Here is an 11,793-nt window from a genome sequence, read left to right on the forward strand (position 1 = left end):
ACATTGTATTAGAATTAATAAATGGGTAAAATTTTACCAGGCCATGAAGACACAAGCACAGCAAAGAGGAGAAAGAAGATGATCAAAAACATTAAAATAGTAGCTTTTCAACATTTTATTCCTTAAGATTCAGGAGAGGACATATGACCCACAGTCGCAAGAATGGGGGAGAAGCATCAGGAGAATACACTGAAAAGGTCGATTTAGAAATAGGATTTGAACAGCTTTGAGATAGGCTAAGGAAATTAAATGTCTTTTTTAATGACAGTGAGAAACTGGGCTAAAGATATGGTAATAAGAATGGAAAAAAAGAGGAGAGATCAGGAAAAGACATTTCTAAAGTAGAATCTAGAGGGTTTGCAGTTGATATATTGAGTTAGTAACAGGGTGGGAAAAAGTGATGGTGACTAGCAGTCTCCAGCATGGTTCCTGGAAATATAGAACAAAGACAGCTTTAAAAGGTGGGATACCTTATGACTGAAGTACCCATCTAAAGGACAATGTCCAGGAAGCAGAGAGAGAGATATTTTTGGCAGTATTGGCATGTCAGAGATTAAGCAAAGATAATAAAGTGAGTGAAATTTTAAAGTGAAAAGAGACAAGGAATGATATGGAAACTTGAGCCATATCAAAAACTAAAAATAGACTCAAAATAGTGATGCTGAGCACAGGAGTAGCAATTACCTGAAGGAGGTCACCACTATAACTTCTATATGTGTCAAAAGTATAAGTTTTGAGAAAAGATCACTAGATGCTGTAACTGGGGCAGTATTCTTGATCACTGAGAGCAACTTCACAAAAAGGTAAATTCAGACTTTTTTGTACATCCAGGAACATCTAAGGGACTGATGTGGGCAGCAGTGAGTGAATTTAATCTTTTTAAGAGGTTCATGATAAATAAAAGGAAAAGGGAACTTGTGAACAAATAAATGTAAGGCAAGGGTATTTTTTTCTTCTTTTAAATTTAGTTTATGTAATTTTGTGTAACAAGAGAGTGTAAGGTATAGTCAAAATCAGAAGAGAAGGGGGGCGCCTGGGTGGCTCAGTGGGTTAAGCCGCTGCCTTCGGCTCAGGTCATGATCCCAGGTCCTGGGTTCAAGCCCCACATAGGGCTTTCTGCTCAGCAGGGTGCCTGCTTCCTCCTCTCTCTCTGCCTGCCTCGCTGCCTACTTGTGATTTCTCTCTGTCAAATAAATAAATAAAAAATCTTTAAAAAAAAAAAAAAAAAAATCAGAAGAGAAGGATCAGTCCAGAGAAATAGAAGATGTTCTAGAAAGAGGAAGTCAGTAATGGGGCAAAGTCACAGAAGAGATGGGAGTAGATGAAAGATCATTTTCTTATATGAGACTAATCAAAGTAAAAATTGGTTAAGGAATAGTTTCATGTGGTGGATAGTTGGAGAAAATTTGAGCAAGCCCATTTTATTCCAACAAGACCAAACGTTCATATTTTGACAATGAAGTTTTAAGGATGGCTTGAAGAACTTAAGAAAAACGGTAATCATCCCTGTCAAAAACAAAAAAAGGAACTGAATGGGGATAAAGTAACCAAGCAGAAGTCTTTTTAAAATAGAATTTACCAGATTGCTTTACCAGGGTTAGAAAGGAAAGCTTTGCAGACTTATGGTTTGAAATTAGATAGATCCAAAAGGGCAGATTATTCTGAAATATGAAAATGTCAAAGAATCTTAAAAACCATCTTTTCTTAGGTCTCAAACACCCTCAATTACAAAGCACCTCATCAATTAAATGACAGCTTTGAGTGATAAAAGAAATTTTAATTGTGTCTGGTGAGATTCTTTTGTAATCAGATTCATCCAGGTTGTAGAAATATGAAAATGTATTTGAGGAAATATATTCATCTCCATAAACAGACAGGTCTTCTCTTTGAATCCCTTTATATTCTCAGCAAATCCTGAGTAGTATCCTTCTAAATTTAATTATGGATCTTGCTGATCCATACTTTCTCATTCCAATGAGACGAGGCCCTGATGGTAACTAACAATGAAGAGAATGGAAAAGAGATGTCATTTCTCCTATTCAAAATGGCAAATAAATGTTTCTAAAGAAGAATTCATTTTGAACTCTAGCAACTTGAGGTTTGTGATCACGTACTTACAGCATTAAAAGAGAATTGATTTTTTCACAACACGAAGGGAAAGGCTTAACTAACCAACAGTCTAAATGCAATTGCAAGAAAAACATTTTACTTGGGTGGGCACGAACTATTTTAAAGTACCTCAGATGCAATAATGAATATGAAAACATGCTATGTTCTAATTACAAATCTATGGCATGTATTCTTAAGATTATTCATAAGAGGTCACTATTGGGCAATACCATGGAAATCCCAAATTGAGATACCACAACAAAGACCTAAAAATAATAAATCTATTTCCTTACAGTTTACTGTGATTGAGTTGAAATTTTATTTCAGAGGTTCTTCCCTTGGATTATTCTGTAATAATAAAAAGGTGAGTTCTTCCTGGACAGGTCAGAGCTCTGAAAGATTTCTACACACACACACACACACACACACACACACAGCCCTCTCCACTGGCCCCGGCCCATCTATCTTATTATCCAAACCAAAGGCTGCCATATGGCCGATAATTCTGGTATAGCCTTGTGACCTCATACCTAATTTCTGCTTCTCAGTCTGCCTCATTTGTAGTATCTTCCTTAAATTTTTCAGATTTGTCCCCTCAAAACTATATTTTAGCTCTCACTAGAATCATAGTCTGAGATCCTCAAGTCAGTCCTCAAGGTGGATCTGTCCTCCCTTCAAAGGCTTCAGACTAGGCCTCTAGGGCTCACTTAGACTGTGAGCTCCATGAGAATACATACAGTGGTTTATATGTATGAGAAACTCGATAACTAAAAACTAACAAACTGTCTGGGCCCAGCAACCAAGGTATCTGCTTGTTCAGGGAGGAAATTAAGACAGGTTCCTGTTTTTCTAGACTACCTTGCCTGCTGGTACAAAGTCAATGTCGACTTCTGTATCTATAAGTTCACACTGCAATTAGATTAGCATGATTTCTGGCCCACTTAGCTTCCAATAACTCCAGAACAGATTTAAGGTTTTTTGTTATCTGATGGTGATTAGCAAAAATAGCTGAATGTCAGTTCCAAGAGACAAGAATATCAAAATCCCTAAAGGACTAGAGAGGTTGGTTAGTCCTTCTGCTTGTATGAACTGAAAGGTACCTTTGTGGGATGTGAACCCTGTCTGCTTTTAGATCTTCATGTCCTGAATCACCAATTTAAGACTGTTGAAACCTTTGAAGCTTCTCCAACAAAAGTTTTCTGGAATTTTTCAAACAATTCAGAATGTTAGTGTCTTCAGTGAACTTTAAAAAAAGAAAGAGAGAGAGAAGGGGGTCATGTAATTCAGTGCTCAGAACTGATGAGTGCTGTACTTCAAAGAAAACCTATCTCTTCTGATGAGTCTGACAAGAAGCACCAAGATAGTAATCTTTACCTGGAAATGTAGTTAGTGAAACAGAGTTCAACTCAATTTCTTCCCCAAGAATGTCATCTCCATCTGGAGCCTAGAAATGTGAGCTCTTCGTGGAGAATATCTTTTTAAAGAGCACAACAATCAGAGGAAATGTCATCTTCATTAATCATCCTTTCATTTAATACAGTCAACTGTAAAAATTGTATTAAGTCTAATTTCCTGAGGAGATGAGGGGAACCATAGAGTATAAGCAACCATCAGACCTAAATGTTAACTAAAGCAGAGCCTTTCCTTATGCACCTCAGACAAGGATGGCTCCTGCCATTTTCTTCTTTTTCTCCATTCTCCCCTCTCTCCACCACACCAAATTGAGGAACAAAAACAAAGAGAAAATGGACAATGGTCCTTAAATGAAAAGAGCAATTTAGAGAGAAAAGAGCAGTCTAAATATCCTCTATTTTATCAAACAGAATTTACTTTTCTGTCTACCAGAACTACTATAAATATCAATGTAAAAATAATCTATGACAAATTATAACTAGTATATTCTCCTCTGATTTCAACAAAAATAGTCTAGTGCAAATGCTTAGAGATATGTGCTCAAAACACTGTTTTGTTTTCCATTTTATTTTTTTTTCAGTGTTCCAGAATTCATTGTTTATGCACCATACCCAATGCTCCATGCAATACATGCCCTCCTTAATACCCACTACCAGGCTCACCCAAACCCCTACCCCCCTCCCCTCCAAAACCCTCAGTTTGTTTCTTAGAGTCCATAGTCTCTCACAGTTGGTCTCCCCCTCCGATTTCCCCCAACTCACTTCTCCTCTCCATCTCTCCATGTCCTCCTTATTATTCCTTGTGCTCCACAAGTAAGTGAAACCATATGATAATTGACTCTCTCTGCTTGACTTATTTCACTCAGCATATTCTCTTCCAGTCCTGTCCATGTAGATACAAAAGTTGGGTATTCATCCTTTCTGATGGAGGCATAATACTCCGTTGTATATATGGACCATCTCTTCTTTATCCATTCGTCCATTGAAGGGCATCTTGGTTCTTTCCACAGTTTGGTGACTGTGGCCATTGCTGCTATGAACATTGGGTTACAGGTAGCCCTTCTTTTCACTACATCTGTATCTTTGGAGTAAATACCAAATAGTGCAATTGCAGGGTCATAGGGTAGCTCTATTTTTAATTTCTTAAGGAATCTCCACACTGTTTTCCAAAGTGGCTGCACCAACTTGCATTCCCACCAACAGTGTAAGAGGGTTCCCTTTTCTCCATATCCTCTCTAATACATGTTGTTTACAGTCTTGTTGATTCTGGCCATTCCAACTGGAGCAAGGTGGTATCTCAATGTGGTTTTGATTTGAATCTCCCTGATGGCTAATGATGATAAACATTTTTTCATGTGAGCTTTTCAATCCATTCATAGTGTTTTCATGGACAAAAACACAAGTTTTATTTAAGGTTATTCACAGTCATCTTTTAATAGCATCAAGACTGTTATCCATACATTACTAGCTTTTAAGTTCAATGGCCAGTTGCCAATTGTTTACATAATGAAAAAAATCATTTGAAATATTAGCATGGAACAGAAAAATAGATTGAAAAATGAACAAAACAAAGGCGCAACTTACTGCCACAAAAACACACACACATAACACACACACACACCCCCCCCAAGAATAGCTACAACAAAAATGCTTATAGTGTGGGACGCCTGGGTGGCTCAGTTGGTTAAGCAGCTGCCTTCGGCTCAGGTCATGATCCCAGCGTCCTGGGATCGAGTCCCACATCGGGCTCCTTGCTCGTCAGGGAGCCTGCTTCTCCCTCTGCCTCTGCCTGCCATTCTGTCTGCCTGTGCTTGCTCTCTCTCCCTCTCTCTCTCTGACAAATAAATAAAATCTTTAAAAAAAAAAAAAATGCTTATAGTGTAATCGATAAAAATCAGTGGCAGATTCAGTAAAATGAGTATATACATAAACGTATATTTTTGTTTTGCAACCTTTTTCTGTAAAAGACCAGACAGTAAATATTTGAGGTTTTGTGGGCAATAGGCTCTCTCCAACTAGTTAACTCTGTGCTGTAATGTGAAGGCAACCATACAGAGCACCCAAAATTGTATGGCAAAGCTCTAAAAACCTTTATTCACAAAAATAGGCAGCAAGCCACATTAAAACTGGGGACCATAGTTTGCCTATCCTTGATTTACACCCCTGCATGAAATTGTCAGGCAAACAGTACACACTTGCTAAAATTTGAATGAGTAAATCAGCACAATATAGATAGAACCTTTGGACACATACACACTTGTATTTCAAGAAGGAGGAATGGTTTTATTTGACATACCTAAATAATAGAATCAGACTTTCACAACTGGAAGTAACCGTAGGAATATCTAAATATCAACCCATTAATTTCACAGTTGAGGAAACTGAAGCCAAGAGCATTTAAATGGCAGGTACTATGGTACACTTTTTTAAAAAAGAACAACACATATCAAAAAATCCTAAGTCAACAACTTTTTTAAGTGCCAAGATAAGTCTTCCCTAGATGCAGTGATAAGGGATATTATTGTCATGGTATTTTGTTTGTGATAAAGACAAGCAACAATTTAGTGTCCCTCTGTTATTTTTTTTTATGGCTCTACCACATTTGCCATAAAACTATGTTACTTAGGGAAATGACTTTTATTTAACAAAAACAGAGTTTTGGTCAATTATCATTATGAGCAAAATTGTCTGGCAAAGAGTCTCAGTTTTATCTGGTTAAGATAAATACTAATGCGCATCTTCCCATTCCATGGCAATGACTTTTTTGGTTATCAAACACATAAGTCATTTTATTTTCCATGTGTTTTTTCTGTTCTTTCTCTAAACAGGGGCTGCATATAAAATAGAAAGAGTATACAGATACAGATACCTAAATCCATAACAGTAAAAAGGTTTATATTTCTATTTAATGACTGTTAAGGAAAGGGGGAAACCTCAGGTATAGATCAAATATTGGGAGAATTTTAAGGATAAATGCACACAAAGGCAATACTATTTTGTTATTGCATGAGTGTTGTATGGTCTTTTAAGAAGACTAGAGGAAGATCTGAGGAGTGGTTTTTAGGGATGGAACAAAGCCTAGTCCGGTCTTATTAACAACAGGCTGATGGATATCAGATGTCAATCTTTCTTCTAAATAACTATCGCTATTTCAGTTTCTTCTTTAAAGCATTTCATGTTAGAATGTTCATAGGTCATGGAAAGACAGGGAGACCAATCAATTAACTATGAGAAAGTAAATATACTAAGGAAGAAACAAATATGACAAAGTCAAGGTTAAGAATATGTGTAAACTTACATGAATTTGTTTATCTGAAAGAGAAGTAGCCCTAAGGACAAAAACATCATGATTTAGTAGAACAGTGGTTTGCCAGTCAAGGTAAACAACATTGAACTAAACATTCTTTCTGTTTTTCAGTTTTCTAAATCTTGAAATGTAGGTTTTGACTAGATGTTCTGTAGGATTCCTAGAGGTCCCATCATTTTAATTGCGTTTGCTTAGACACTTTGCTTTTCCTAAATAATTACCCAACCAAATTAAATCTTATCTGAACTACATGGTCATATGAGATCATAGAATGAGCAGACATGAAGCCATTGAACATTTCACATTTATCTTTCATGAGAAAATGACTTTTAACCAGAATAAAATACGATAAGAATTTTAAATCACAAACTAAAGGACAACTCGACATAGCATTTTAAAAGCTATGAATGAATTAATCATGTTTGGGGGGCTTCCTAAGCCAATGGGTAATGCTTCGTTTTGCAAGGTAACACATTCTTCTGATTAATGTTGCCAGACAACAAGGACTGCATGATAATAGAATGAAATCCTGTTAGTCCATTCAGGTATTACACTGTCCTTATAGATCAGAATACTAAATTTGGGACAGAATATCTCTGAAAAATTTTAATTGAGTAAGGTAGTGATGTTTTTTCTCTGCAGAAAATTCACTGCCTATATACTTTTGGATTGACAGCTCTGAAAACCAACATTAGTACAGACTTCTAACACTCACCAGTATCAGTCAAATACAAAACTATAAACTGATTTGACTACCTCTTGTAATTACTATTTCTAGGGGGACTTTCACAATTTTATTGAATCAAGGGAAGAGTTTATTAATTTTTGTTTGCTTGTTCAGCGAATATATATTGAACATAAACTGTGTGCCAAACATACAGGGACTTCTGGTATCTGCTCTAACATCCAGAAAACTACTTGGGGAGAAAAAACTCTTTTGTTTCTATTAGAACTAGGTATTTAGTCCTGTGTTTTGTTTTGTTTTTTTTTCTTTTCTTGTGATTAATGGTTTCCTTCTTTTACCATTTAGCTTAATGAAAACTTCAATTTACCAGTATCTTTAAAACATAGATGGCAAACTCTACCTCCATAACGTGGCAACACAAAATGCCTCGTAGTGCTGAGGACCCTCAATTCTCAGAAAGGTGGTCCCCTTGTTTCTGGCCTGCATGCACCTCATTTTCCTAATCCCAAATCCATGTATTTCCATGCTAGAATCCATAGGTGCTCACCTCAAGACTTCATAGGCAAGAGTTCCACAGAGGATAATATGTGATCACAGAGGCTCAGATGCTACAAAAACAGAGATGGTGGTTTAAAAAAAAAAAAAAAAAAAAAAAGCTAATGTTGGGGCGCCTGGGTGGCTCAGTGGGTTGAGCCTCTGCCTTCGGCTCAGGTCATGATCTCAGGGTTCTGGGATCAAGCCCCACATCAGGCTCTCTGCTCAGCAGGGAGCCTGCTTCCCCCTCTCTCTCTGCATGCCTCTCTGCCGACTTGTGATCTCTCTGTCAAATGAAATAAAATAAAATAAAATAAAATAAAATAAAATAAAATATATCTTAAAAATTAAAAAAAAAGCTAATGTTAAGTGCCTCTGCTTCAAGAACCATGGCAGTCTCTTTACATATAGTATTTCACGTAATCTGACAACTAGCCTATGGAGAAGGTATGATCACCCCATTTCACCAATAGAAAAGCTGAGGTTCAGAATGAGCTCAGAATTAAGTTTCATACAATTCAGTCTCACTCTGAGTCCTCTGCCCCCATTATTCCACAAGCATAAATAGACCAGGAGAGGCAGAGTGGGGAAAGCAAATCCAAAAAAATTCATAGAATACTGCTCCCCCAACCTATGTCCAATGAGGGCAGAAACCTGTTTGCTTTTGCTGTTCACAGCACCTAGCTGGGATATGGCAGCCACTTCCTAGACATTGTTAAATTAATGATAGTTTATAGGCACATTCTTCTTTCCACCTTTACATGGTGACTTCTATATTTATCACAGACAAAAATCAACAAGTAAAATGAACAGAAAGGTTTATATGTGTATGCAGGGTCATACATTTATCACAATAAGAAATGTTGAACATTACAGAAGTAGATATAAGAAAACATTAGCCTGAATACTTTTAAATGAATATTAATTGGCCTCAGCTTTGAAATCATCAGAGAAGGATCTTGCATAAATATGCAAAACAGCAAAAAGAAAGACTTATGAATTACCTCAGAAGATTTTATTCTTGGTTAATATCACCAAAATCAAGCACAGTTGAATTTATCATTTAGTTGATCCTTCTGCTTTAGAGAGGAACACATTTATTAGAAAAAGGGCGCTTAACTGAACATTCCCTCACTATGCTGTAATGGGGCAAGGATGACATTTAAAAATATACCACAAATATTGGGGGACATGTTTGATCTCACCACCAAGAGCAAAGGGGCTGAGAAGAGGTAAACAACAAGTAGAATTTAGTAAAGGAAAGAAAATACTCAGTTGAGCAGAAGGGTGAAGAATGAAAATATTCTTGATCCTCTGTGAAATACCAGGTGTGCAAGTTAGTTCCTTGGCATTCTTCTTGCTTCCTTCCCTCCTTCATCACAGGAGCTTGATATGTGCAATATATTTAAAAACAAAACAACAAAAAGCATGGGGTTTGGAGATAGTCAATGCTGCTCAATTCAGGTTGTGCCATTTAATACAACTTGATCTGAAGGAAGCAATTTCTCCAAAATTCAGTTTCCTCATCTCTAGATTAGAGCTAGTAGCAGTCACAGGTTGTTGGGGGGGAACTTGAAATAATAATTTTAAACATCAAGATTCTGCATATAGTAAACACTCCCAAATTGATGGAAGCTACTGCTATTTTTGTTAATAGCAGTAATAATGGTGGTGGCAATAATAGTAATTACATGAGCAGTAAACTACTTAGCTAGCAACATTAGAATGTACTCTCCCTCTATTATGTGAAAAGAGACTTCAGTGGAGCTAACCTAACCATGTTCTGGATCTTCCTCATTCCTATATGTGAAAATTACGATGTCAGAACCTTGAGTTCATTCTTCTTAAACAGTAACTTGATTCCCTCAGTCTAATTCAAAACTAGTGACAATCATATAATCTGAGATCACCTCTAGTTACTCTATCCCAGGTAAATATGTTGCTTAAACAATAACTTGATTCCCTCAGTCTAGTTTAAAACTAGTGACTTAATCATATAATCTGAGATCACCTCTAGTTACTCTATCCCAGGTAATATGTTGCTCAGACCATTTCTACTGATGACAAATGGGCTGCTACACGTCCAGACCCATATAGGGCCCCACTCCCCAGTGATTCACTCTTCGTTGATAGAGGATAGTGACTATGAGCAAAATTTCAAATTCAATTTTAATCCATAGCTTTTCTTAGACCATGCCTTAATCTTAAGGTCTGCAGAAAATTGTGGCAAAAATAAAATTAAACATTGATGAACACTATTAAATCTACCCAGTCACTTTAATAACAGCTGGTCTTAAAAATTGGGAAATAATATCTAAACAGTGTAATGGAACGATGTGCAAGGAAAGATTTTGATTAGAATTCTGCCCTCAAATTCAGAAAGTGATAGAAAGAAAGAAAATGGCCAATACACATTACAGCAGAGGGCACTTTTAAACAGTTGGACAGCACATCGGGTAATTTAAGGGTTGCTCCTAACAAGTCTGAAAAGCTTGTAAACTCTTATCAGTCTTCTGTCTTTGTAAAACGGTGATAGGCAGCACTTCCCACTGAATTAGAAACAGACTGAAATGATGAATCTATAGAGCCTCCTTTCTTTCTTTATAATTGCTTCTTTCTTTCTGAATTAAACAATCAGTTTGAAGGATCTCAAAGAGGCTTCCACCCTACTTTTCAATGTGTGTGGTCTTATTTTAAATTTATGTCATTTGATGCTATGCAGAATACACGCCTGGTCAAAAACTACAAAAATGACAGCCCAGCTTTGTGATTCTTCTTAGAGCTGTGTTTGCTTTCTGTGAAAGATGAATGGATCCAACTTACGATCTCCTCTATTCCTCCTTTTGGATGCATTATTTGGTTCTAGGTGTTATTTGTTTCTCTAGATGTTTGATTCCTTGAGGTGAGAGGGTTCTCAATCCAGGACCCCAGACCTCTTTGTATCAAAAGTGGAGTTAGTTTTGCTTCCTAGAGGATACTGCAAAGTCTGGAGCTGCATTTTTAAATTTTTTAAATTTTTGTTATTTTTTTAATTTAACAATAGATGAAACACAATGTTACATTTGTATCAGGTATACAACATAGTGATTCAAAAAAGTTTATACATTATGCTATCTTCATCACAAATGTAGCTACCATCTATCCCTTACATCACTATTTCACTACCACTGACTATATTCCTTTTGTTGTGCCTTTTAGTCCCATGACTTATTCATTCCATGACGGCAAGCCTATTTTTCCCATTTCTCTTCACTCATTTTGCCCTACCCACAAATAGAGGGCGCTACTGGCATCAAGTGGATAGAATCCAGGGATGCTACTCAACATCCTACAAGGCACAAGACAGCCCCCTGCAACGAAGAATTACCTGACCATAAACGTCAATAGTGCCACTACTGAGAAACCATGAAAAATGAAAGCAAGGGGGTGTCTTAAGCTATTTTCAATAACATGTAGAAGCTTACTAAAATATGTGCTTATCTAAGATCACAATGCACAAACTAACCAGAACTTAAATCACCTTTGTTTTCAGTTGAATTCTTAATAAATTGGTGTGATGTCACTTTTTATTTCATGCTTATGAGAGACTCTGATGGGCAATTGTTTTATATTATATTTAGTGAGATATGTGTTATTGTGAATAAATGTAGTTGAGATAGCACTTTTTTTCAGAAATATAAAGTCAATGGAGGGATGGAGAAATGAATGCAATAAGCACTGCTGATGAAGCTGGTGACATAGGTTTT

Source organism: Enhydra lutris, unplaced genomic scaffold (genome assembly GCF_002288905.1).
Source record: "Enhydra lutris kenyoni isolate GAN:26980312 unplaced genomic scaffold, ASM228890v2 scaffoldscaffold7, whole genome shotgun sequence".
Classification (NCBI taxonomy): Eukaryota; Metazoa; Chordata; class Mammalia; order Carnivora; family Mustelidae; genus Enhydra; species Enhydra lutris.